The 11,013-nt window shown below is 40.7% G+C and overlaps 1 non-coding gene across 1 annotated transcript; it reads left to right on the top strand.

Moving 5' to 3' along the window:
• The first annotated feature begins 872 nt into the window (after window positions 1-872).
• On the top strand, window positions 873-1,028 carry LOC114225995 (U1 spliceosomal RNA). Its single transcript, XR_003612656.1, has one exon. It is a non-coding gene; the product is annotated as a U1 spliceosomal RNA (small nuclear RNA).
• The last annotated feature ends 9,985 nt before the right edge of the window (window positions 1,029-11,013 follow it).

Below are 11,013 nucleotides of genomic sequence, written 5' to 3'. Positions count from 1 at the left end.
ATTGAATACAAGTAACTGTGAAGTGGGTAGTACATTTAGCCCCATTTTATGGATGAGCACACTGAGGGACAGAGGGGCTTAGTAATTGTCTAAGATGTCATAGCTAGAAAGTGACACAGCTGTGTTATGGGCCCAAGCAGTCTGGCTCCAGACTTTGCATTCTTAAATACTGAACTCTTCATACGCTTTTTTGTAAAATCATTCAAGTACCTTGTCTGGCTTATGTTTTACTTATCTGGTAGCTCACCAAGAGAAAACATCTACATGCATACTTGTTTCTTTTGGCTTAATCTTTCTTGCTTAAAAATTTCTCTTTTTGAAGCCATGCACATGGCAAGTAATTAGAACTGTGCAAAGAATCCAGGGTAAAGGAAGTCTCTCACCCAGCTGTGTTCCCTTTCACTTTCCCTAGCCGGAGGCAAACGTTGTCCCCAGTTGCTTGTGTATCCTTCTAGAGATATTCTGTGCACATGCGAGCTTATATTTCAAATCACTTTAAAAAAGTGGTTGAAGTTTCTGAACAGACAGTTTTACACAGCAGCCTACTCACCTCAGTGACTCCAAATGTGTCCCAGAAAACCAAGAGACCCAGACACTTAGATAATCTTATTCAGCTGGGCATATTGGCTGGGACACTCAAGTTTCTGCTGTCCCCAGCTTATGGAAGCACAGTTAAGAAGGTTATAAATATGACATGTTTAGTCTACTGGGACCCAGGTAGACACTGTGCTCAGAACCCTTGGCCATTTGCTACTTACAGCACCACCGAGGAGTGTCAGCAGAACGTGCTTCAAAGACAGTCTGTCCCAGAAGAAACACAGACATTTTTTTCCAGTGGGGACACCAAATTCTAGTTAAGAAGAGGATGTGTCATACTTACCTGGCAAGAGAGATACCATCATCACGAAGGTGGTCTTCTCAGGGCGAGGCTTATCCATTGCACAAAAGGGATGCTGACCTCTGCCGTTTCCCCAACTGTGGGAAACTCAACTGCATAATTTGAGGTGGAGGACTGTGTTCACACTTCAAAAAATATATATAAATAAATAAAGATGATGGTCTATGTGTACAAATCAAGTTAAAAATATGGGAATTTAAAAAAACAACTGTTTGTTTAAAAAAAGTGTATTTTCATTGATCTAGCAAGCGCACTTCTAGAAATTTATCCAAAGACTTAGCTACATGGTTGTTCATGACAACCATTTGGGAACAAACCAAAATAACCCACAACTGAGGCCTGGTTAAATAAATTACATTAACTGAAGAGAGAGTCACCTAACCATTAAGAAAATGAAAAGAATATTAAGTGATATAAAAAGTTGTTTACAATACATAGCTAAGTAGAAAGAGCAATATGTAGAGAAGGATGTATACAGAACCACATTATTTATTGGATATGGGGAGTGTAATACGAGAGAGACCATGGGCGAGAGCTAGTGGAACGATTTACAAAAATACTAACCTTTTCTAGGTGGCAATAGGCAATTTTAATGGAGGCTTTTCAGTGCGTCTTTAAAATCTAAAAAAAACAGTGAATACTTTGCAGCTGTATTGAAAATAAAAAAGATTTTTTTAAAAAAAAGTTTAAGAATAATTGATGAACTCTTCAAGAAACCAGTTGTAGATTATTTACTAACCATTTATTTAAACAGCTTTTTCTTGGTTATAATCTAATATTTTTTTTCAAACATCTGCTAGCTTGTCTCTCTCCTACCTTTGAAACTGAACCCCTTCATGATTCACTGATTAAAATAATATGTGACCCCTTCACAATGTCTTAGGACTATTATCTGGCAGGCAATTATAGTTTTTAATTTAGATGTGTTGCCTGAGCTTTGTTGAACAGACCCCAGACTCCTTCGGTTTGGACCTGCTGATAATAGAGGAAACATTCACAGGACTTTCACCTGTCCCTTGAAGCGTTTTACTAGTGGGCTCTCACCGAATCTCTAAGGGTCACGGACTACCACTGTGTTCTCTTTACAGATGCAGAAACTGAGGCTCCAAGAGGTTAAGTAACATGCCCAAGGTTATAGAGTGGATAAAGTGGAAGAGCCATTATTCCGCAACTTGGGCTCTTAATCAGTATAAAAAGCTATCTTGCCACCTATAAGACTGTGCCATCTCAAATCTGATGATCAGAGGTTTTTAAAGCATCTTATAAATCCCATTTTGTAGACAATGAAATTGGGCCAGGAAATGGGTGATGTGTACATGCTCAGAAAGATAATCCATGGAAAGGCAGATACAATCCAGCATCCCCTGGGTCTTGTCTCTGCATTTAGTGCTAACTCACTTTTCAGGAGAACGTAAACCAGCCCGGCGTCCTGCATGGCACTGTGATGACATAAGGGGAATGTGATTTTTGAACCACTCAATAATGGAAGAGATGGAAGTCTTCCCACCTCATCTTGCTTATTACTGATTGTGCACACAACACCCGCCCATCAAGATCATTTTCAAAAGATGATTACTTCAGTGTGCCCAGGCCTGCAGGACATAAGTACATGGGCAGTGGTGGTAAGAGCTATAATTATTCTTAATGAAAATATGCAGGTAATGACTTGGATGATCATGTATCTGTAATGTATGAGTTCCAAAGCCCAATGAAGTAATTAAGCAATCTGCAAACATGCAGGGGAAAAAAGCCGGAAATGAAAAAGAACCAGAATAATGTTCCTTTTGAATAACCGGCAAACTTTCTGAAAGAGGAGTCATAAACAGAAGAGCTCTTTCTCATCGATCTCTCCATCTACCTACCTGTCCATCCTTCCATCCATCTTGCTTGCCTGGTCTTACAGGCAAATATTTTTTCATCTAGAGTACTAAGTATTTGTTGGGGGCCAGTTTTCCCAAGTTATCGGCTCAAAGGATAGTATTTGTTCTTTCTGGAATGTGAATTTGCATATCTTTATCCTTATTGAGTGCATTCACTTATCTGAGTCCCTCTCTTGCTCAAGAGCAATCACAGGAGCGAGCAGGAATAGTTCCCACAGATTGGAAGCTCTGAGTGTGAATTCTACCTCCTCTACTCCATGGTTGACCTTGGTAATCACGCTCTTCTTTAGGGTGATGATTCTTACCTCACGGGCGGGGTTCTGGGAGAAAGTGCTCCATGGTGACAGAGCTGTGAGCTGTGTACCTATTAAGTGTAGCCATTATTATTATTAGAGTAGGTTTCTTTTTCCTACTTCGTGAATGAAGAATCTGAGGCACAGTGATTTGTCCTAAGGCATAGAACTGGTTGGAGGCAGAAAACTCAGATTTTCTGCTTGTTTTGAGTTCAAGGTGGTGTGTTCTCAAAAAAAGAGAGAGAGGAAAAAAGAAAAAGGAGAGGGTTTGGTGGTTGATCTTGGGGATGTGATAAGCGTGGAGTTGGTCCGAGCATCAGTAATAAAAGATTTTCTAACAATAGGCTCTTTCAAATGGTGGGTATAGAGAAACTATTTGTAAACATGGAAACCAGTCCAATCAAAGGGGGTACTTTTGAGGAATACTAAACCAATATATTAGTCTTCTGAAGGATTTATAGAGTAAAAGGCAGAGAGGAAATGGCCAGATTAGGGCTGTCTAGGGAGCAATTAGCAGCACTTACCAACTATTAAAGCACTTTGTCCTTAGAGAAAACAACAGAAATTCAGAGAGAAAGGGCTTTTTTTCCCCTCCCCTTTGAAAATGCAGGCTCTCTGATGCTTAAAGCAAAAGTGTTGCTGTGAAGTTTGCAAGAGGTTGTCCTATGATTAATTCATGCTGTAGCTTTTAAGTTTCTGTATAGTAGTATCTTGGGTTATGATTTTATCACTGTCACTAACGAAGCAGCTTCAGGCCAAGTCCGGATTTTAAGCTGGGAGACCTTGAAGAGCCCACAGAAAATGTTGACGGATGTTAGTGGTGGCCCAGTAGGTGGCAGCCTCCCCTCTGAGTTAATGCCTCGCTGTTACCTAGCAAGAGACTTGGGAGCAGGTGGGTGGGGGGAAGCTTCTGGCTTTATTTATTTAAAAAAAAAAAAAAAAAAAAAAGTCTGCTTTTTTTTTTTTTTTTTAAGGTGCACTGGGGAGAATGGGAAATAAGGAAGGTATGGTATTAAAACTTTTCCCTCTCCTATTCATATTGGATAATTACTTGCTGGCTTCTACATACATCTAGATAAAGTGCTTCTGATTAAAGGTTGCGTTGTTTTGTATGATGCCGTGCTAAAATGCTACATGTTTCTCTCACTACTGAATATTCTTATTATTTTGTTAACATTTTATAAAAGATACTGGCTTTCTTTAAATAAAAAGGCAAGTAAATATACTACGTGCACAGATATAAACTTAGTTTTTTTGGGGAAAAAATTTTATTAGTGTTTCATTCCATCTGGGTAAAAAAAAATCATAAACCACCCTCCCCTACCAAGCACCTGTGAGCACTGACCTATGGTTTGTGGTTGCAGTCACTCCTTTGGAGCCTGGTGTCCTTACATTTCATCCTGGTGCTCACACTGTCCGTCATCTCATTCCTGCTCCATCCCTTGTTGTTCCTGGGTGAGGTTGGCTACTTCTTCTGTTGCATCTGAAGTTGCAGGTCCAGGCTCTTAGGCTACATGTCTCTATATTTCTTGGATAAGGAAAAGGAAAGAAGCAGAGAGAGAGAGAGAGAGAGAGAGAGAGAGAGAGAGAGAGAGAGAGTGAGTGTGTGTGTGGGGGGGCGGGAGGTGGCAAGGAGAAGAGCTAACATTCACTGATTCCTTATTTTGTACACTGTACTAGTTACAAATATTATCTCATATATTTCTTTCTTTCTTTTTTTTTAAAGATTTTATTTATTTATTTGAGAGAGAGAATGAGAGCCAGAGAGAATGAGAGCCAGAGAGCTCGAGAGGGAAGAGGGTCAGAGGGAGAAGCAGACTCCCTGCTCAGCAGGGAGCCCGATGTGGGACTCGATCCCGGGACTCCAGGATCATGACCTGAGCCGAAGGCAGTTGCTTAACCAACTGAGCCACCCAGGCGCCCCTTATCTCATATATTTCTTAAATGAGGGGACTGCAGGTAATGGGAATGGGATTGATACTGTCTCCACTTCAGGATGAGGAAAATGAAGGCTCAAAGAGATTATGTAACTTGCCTCTGGTTACTCAGCTGGTAAGAGCCAGGATATGAGATAAAAGCTTTATGTCAGGGATGTTCAAATTTATTTCTAATTCCCCCACTCCATTTTAAAGGTGTATTGGCATTTACCCTTGGGCTATGTTGAACAAGTGCTTTGTCAACAAAACAAACCTGTTGTGAATCCTTTTGCCTTAGTATGATATATGCATTTCATCTTCTTCAAATTAAAAGCTTTTAAGAACCAGAAATATGCAGTCCTGACTCTCAACTTGAACCTAAGCTACTTGTACACTAGAATTCAGACTTGTATGGGCATCTCTAGAGGACCTGGTCAGTTAATCTTTAAGGGTTCATTTGCATGAGGAGGAGGAGCCCAAATTTGGACAAAGACATGCCTAGAGATTGGAGGAGAAGGGTTAGCAAGAAGTCTGTTTCTTAGGATCATTCAGCTCAGTCAGAGTGATGGAAATTAAGGATTAAAAATAAAATCTGAGAGTCATTTGAAAACTCAGTAAGACATGTGAAGCCCTCTATACTGGGGACTCATGTTATAAAGGAGGTCAGAAAGGTATGGAGGAGGGGCGCCTGGGTGGCTCAGTTGGTTAAGCGACTGCCTTCGGCTCAGGTCATGATCCTGGAGTCCCGGGATCGAGTCCCGCATCGGGCTCCCTGCTTGGCGGGGAGTCTGTTTCTCCCTCTGACCCTCCCTCCTCTCATGTGCTTTCTCTCTCTCTCACTCTTTCTCTCAAATAAATAAATAAAATCTTTAAATAAAAATTTATAAAAAAAATAAAAAAAAAAAGAAAGGTATGGAGGAGAAATGTTTCTTCATCTCAGCCCCATCCAAATGTACAGCATCAGCCATATCAGTTTTGACTTTGACTCTTTGGAGTGTCATTAGCAAATGAGAATGGTGGCCTTATCTTGGTGAATGTGTTATAGGGAGAGAAATGTTTCGTAATTGTTATTGTGGTGATGAATCAGGGAAACCCCAGTTATCCAAAGAAGAAATAACGGTTGAATGCTTTGTGTTGAGTTTGGGATTTTGAGGCAGAGGGCTCTGGGCATGGTCTCAAATTATACCATGAGGGCAGCTCTTACTTGATTTACTCAAAAGGCAACTCTGGTTCTCACCCATTTAATGGGTCTCTTGAGGTGAGATTCATGAGGAGGTAATGAGCAGACAAGAAATCTTGCTTAATTAGGTCTTCAGTTGATATTAACATGATATTAACATGATCTGTATTCCCTTTTATTCCCGTTTCCTGCCATCTAACCCATTTCTGAAGGGCAGAGTAATTAGTAGAAAAAAAGGGACAGACCTCATCCAAGCTTAGTGATGGAAATATGGGTAATGCTTTTCCAAAAATAACTTCCAGAGGGAAGAGGACATGATTGCTTTTGCCTTCAAGCATTTGAAGACCTATTTTATGAAAGAGTCATCGTACTTATTTTGTATGCCTCAAGAGGTAGAACTTGGACCACTGAGTAAAAGTTATAGGGAGGGAGACGTTAGCTCAGTCAACGTAAGGGAGAATTAGAGACTGTCAAAGCAATGCAGAGGTGGAATGGGCTGCTTTAGAAGAGAGTGAATTTTCTGTCATTGGAGATGTCCAAGCGGAGATCAGAAGCCACCTGGTGGGGTTATCCTAGAAAGAGGGACTAGGAAGGGTAAGAGTAGCTGACCTTTAATGTTCTTTCCAACCTTGAGGTTCTGAGAGTCTATGATCATATAACTAGGCTGCCTGGATTTTACTGAACCTAGTAAAAGTATTTTTTTTTTTTAGAGTAAAAAACCTTTTCTGATGACTGTAGGAAGTAGTCCAAACAAAACAAGAAAGCTTAAGCTTCCTTGACCCTTGAGTTTAACATAGGAGGACCTCAATCCCCCTATTTCATGGGATGAAAATTACATAAGTCTGCCCAGTGATGTGATCCTGCTTCTGAGAGTAATTACCTTGCCTCCATTCTATTGTTGCATTATTCTGGAGAAAAGATGAGTTGCTTTACTGATAATCCATTCACAACAAGTATTTTGTAAGTTTTTGTAGCATTTACTTAAGACTTAGAAGTTACAGGGTGGAAATTTCACTGTATAACTCACATCCTTTCTTCATTTCCTGCCTATACTACTCTCTTTCTTTTTCCTTTCTTAAACAAGGAAATTCTTCATGCAGATCAGTTCTGTGAACACTTACGTTTTTTGAGATTTTATCTGATCTGTATTAGGATAGGTGACATATTAACTCTAAAATCTTACAGGCTTCTACAACAAAAGTTTTTTTCCCCATTTTTGGTCAATGTCCAATATGGGTCATCAAGGAGCTCTGCTCCATAGAGCCACTCAGGGACTCAGGCTGACAGAGACTCCACCATTTCAACATGTAAGTACTCCTGTATGCCTCTGCTTCAAAGCAACACATGATGTCACCTCCAATGCCCATTGGCCGCTTCAAAGCAACACATGATGTCACCTCCAATGCCCATTGGCCAGAAGATGCCCCACCTGGTTCCACCAACTTTGAGGGGCTAGGAAATACAGGGAAACTGTAGCAGAGTTGGTAAGCATTACTGTTTCTACCTCCTACTCAAACTTTCCCAACCAAGATGGCTCCCTCCTCAAAAGGAATTCTCATAACTCTTACTAAAAAAATGGTATTTTACCTTTGACTTTCCTATTCTCAAGTTAATTTTGCCACAACTCAGCAATAACTTCTGAGGTAGCTCTTTCGATTAGGAAGGTAAGAACTCTGCTTGGCTGAGGTTAATATTATGTTTGTTGCCCAACTTAATGGGCACTATTTAAAAAGTTTAGAAGAAGCCATAACTATTCAAATGCAATACATTAGCTTCGAGTCACAAATTATTTCTGGTTTAGAAAGAAAGTTATTATGGGGATATGGACTTTATTCTCTCAGCTTTACTATGCCTGTATTTCTTGAGCCAAGGCAGTCTTTAATAGCATTAACCCAGTCTTTAATAGCATTGGTTTGCATGTCAATATTTCTACTATTTGAGAATGGATTGTTTACTGCTAGTGAAAGATGCCTGAGGATTTTCATTACTTCTGACAAAGTTGATGGTAAAAGGGAAATATTCTAATCTAAGTTTTAATAGTTTCCCAAATTTGGTTTATCTTTTCAGAAACTGTAGTGTACTCTGAAAAGCTCAGGTTTTGGATTTTTGCTCCGTCTTGGCAGGTGTTTATGGTTATGGAATGCACTCTGCCTCTCAGTTTTTGAGAACTGCTATTCTGGTCCACGATGCTGGTTAGGGTGTTTTGTCAGTGAGGCATTTTGTTCCCCCCTTAAAAAAATGGCTCCTAATTTAGGCTAGCCTTCTCTTGTGTACTCTTATGCACATTTTGGGTAAACTCTTCTGAAAGATAAACTTGTGCATGGGCAGGGTGCCTCAGGCAATTCCTATAAAGTGGTTAATGTCAACACAAGTGAGACGTTATCTTAGGAACATATGCTTTCTCAAAATGCCACATTCATGCCAAAAACCAAACACATAGTTTACTAAAGCAATCACCCTGATAAAATCAAACAAAGCAAGAGCACCCACCAAATAAAAAATGTGGTAAAAGCATTTTTAATATTATTTTAGTCGCTAATGTGGATGGTCTCTGACCCTGGCCTTTCTGCCAATGAGGGCTCTAAGACCCAGATGGGGAAGAGACTCATCCAAGAGCACCGTGAGAATTCCAAGGGTCAAATGTGGGTTTTGTGTTGATGGACAATGAAAAAATGGTGCCCCAGAAAATCCCAAGTGTGGGGGTGATGAGGAGGCTGAGAGACAAAGAATCAGGCAGCCTCCTGCATGGTTACTCATTGATTCCTTTGCTTAAACATGCATGCAATTTTTACCAGGTGTCAGATGCTGTGGCAGGTGCTGGAGAAAGAGCTGAGAACAAGAAAAAAAAATCTCTGGGGGCGCCTGGGTGGCTCAGTCATTAAGCGTCTGCCTTCGGCTCAGGTCATGATCCCAGGGTCCTGGGATCGAGCCCCGCATGGGGCTCCCTGCTCAGCGGGAAGTCTGCTTCTCCCCCCTCCACTCCCCCTGCTTGTGTTCCCTCTCTCGCTGCGTCTCTCTCTGTCAAATAAATAAAATCTTAAAAAAAAAAAAAGAAAAAAGTCTCTGTCATTAAGGGACTTGCTCTCTGTTTTTCTAATACCAAATCAAATTTTATCACTTATTTAGGACCAGGCTTCTGGACAAATAGACATACCTCTTTACAGGTTCCAGGCTCTATAGACCGATCTCCTCCAAATATGTTCCCAACTTTTGCCTGAAATGTTTATCATAATATTGATATTTCTGCATTATACCATATGCCTTCTCTTAAAATTGAGAAAGGTTATCTTGGGAAAAGCATTATGCTACCAATTAATTTATAAATTATTTGCACAATGCAAGATCCTGAGCAGAAGGCCCAAAGGCTTGGTAGTGTGGGCATTGACGGGAGGGAAAAGTTAAGAGCAGGAGGATGTAGGGTCTGTAGATATGGTGAGCTGTACCTGAGATGAGAGGAGAGTCTTAAGGGGAACCGGCGGGGCAGAAAAGCTCCAGCTAGAGGGTTCAAATGGTTTTTAATGAAAGGACAAATTCCAGATATGCAGATAGGGATAAGGGAAGCAGCAGAGGATGCTGAGGCCCCAGACACCAGCAACAGCAGGAAGCCATTGTCCCCTGTTATCACAGGGAGGACACAGTGTTAGAAGAGCCCACTAAAAGTCAGAGCCTCAACAGAGGGACCACTGAGCAAGAGCTATTATAGTAGAGGGCACAGCCATTGTCAACTCTAAGTGACTCAGAGGAAGGAGGGAGAGAAGAAGAAATACCTGGACTCCTTCTTCTTATACCCTCTGACCTTTGGTAGGAAACTCAAATTGGTCAAATCTAACCAGAACTAGCAAGGGAACCCAAGTGATGTCATCCAGAAAAGCCAGCTTCCTGAAGCAGAGAGCTGGGTGGAGAAGCGAAGAGAGTGGATCTGAATTGGGGGCAAATGGGGAATCAGCAGTACACACTTACAAAGAAGAAAACCAGCTTCCCAACCCATGTGGAAGTACAGAATAGAATAACTCCCCATCTACCCATAACCTAGCTTCCATAATTATAATTTCATATTTGGTGGAATGAAATGTACTTTATGTTTTATTGTTTGAAAGAATCTAATTCCCTATATTAAATCTCTTACTGAGTGAAAAACACAGCAGTTTTTTGGATTGTATCTTATTGAAAGCCATGGTCTACACTAGCTATCCTCCTATTTGAAGAAGCTGGAAAGCTAAAAGCTATATCTCTTAGGTTGTACTGCAGCTAGGATTCCGCATGTGAATTATGTTCAGCCTTCCAAGTGGACTTACATGCAATTTGGAAGGCAGACATTAGGTGGCAGCTATCTCCCTATAGTGGAGGACAAAAGTTCTACCAGTGCCAAGGGAAGGCAGTGGTTAGACTCCATGTTCTGCTGTGGGGATGCTCACTTCCTGGGAGTGAGGACTTGGGTAGCATGGCAGCCCCAGTAGCTGAAACACCTTTGTATCACGTTGATGGTGTCAGGAACTTGGGACTCAGGCTAATAGAGGCTCCCTGACTTTTACCCTTTGAACCTTTCCAGTGCTTGAAACAACCCAATTCCCTGTATTAAATCTCTTTGAAAAACTTGAAACAGTTCCGGTTTGTTGTACCAAATCCTGATCCTCATGCTAGCTCAGTCCACTTATGGAACTTAATTCAGTTCTGAAGAATGTTGTGAACTCTTAGAATTTACGTGAAAAGTGATGGGATTCTGTTGAAACCCAAGAAGCATTGTTTAAAGCAGTAAGTGATAGTTAGTCTTGAAATTAAAAAAAAAAAAAAGGCAACGGGAGAATTAATTTCCAAATGATTAGGCAGTGTTGTTTAATAAAATGCT

Source organism: Eumetopias jubatus, unplaced genomic scaffold (genome assembly GCF_037043125.1).
Source record: "Eumetopias jubatus isolate StellerSeaLion01/CBP00866 unplaced genomic scaffold, mEumJub1_p1.0 scaffold_3, whole genome shotgun sequence".
In the NCBI taxonomy this organism is placed as follows: domain Eukaryota; kingdom Metazoa; phylum Chordata; class Mammalia; order Carnivora; family Otariidae; genus Eumetopias; species Eumetopias jubatus.
This window is presented reverse-complemented; position numbering and strand designations above follow the sequence as displayed.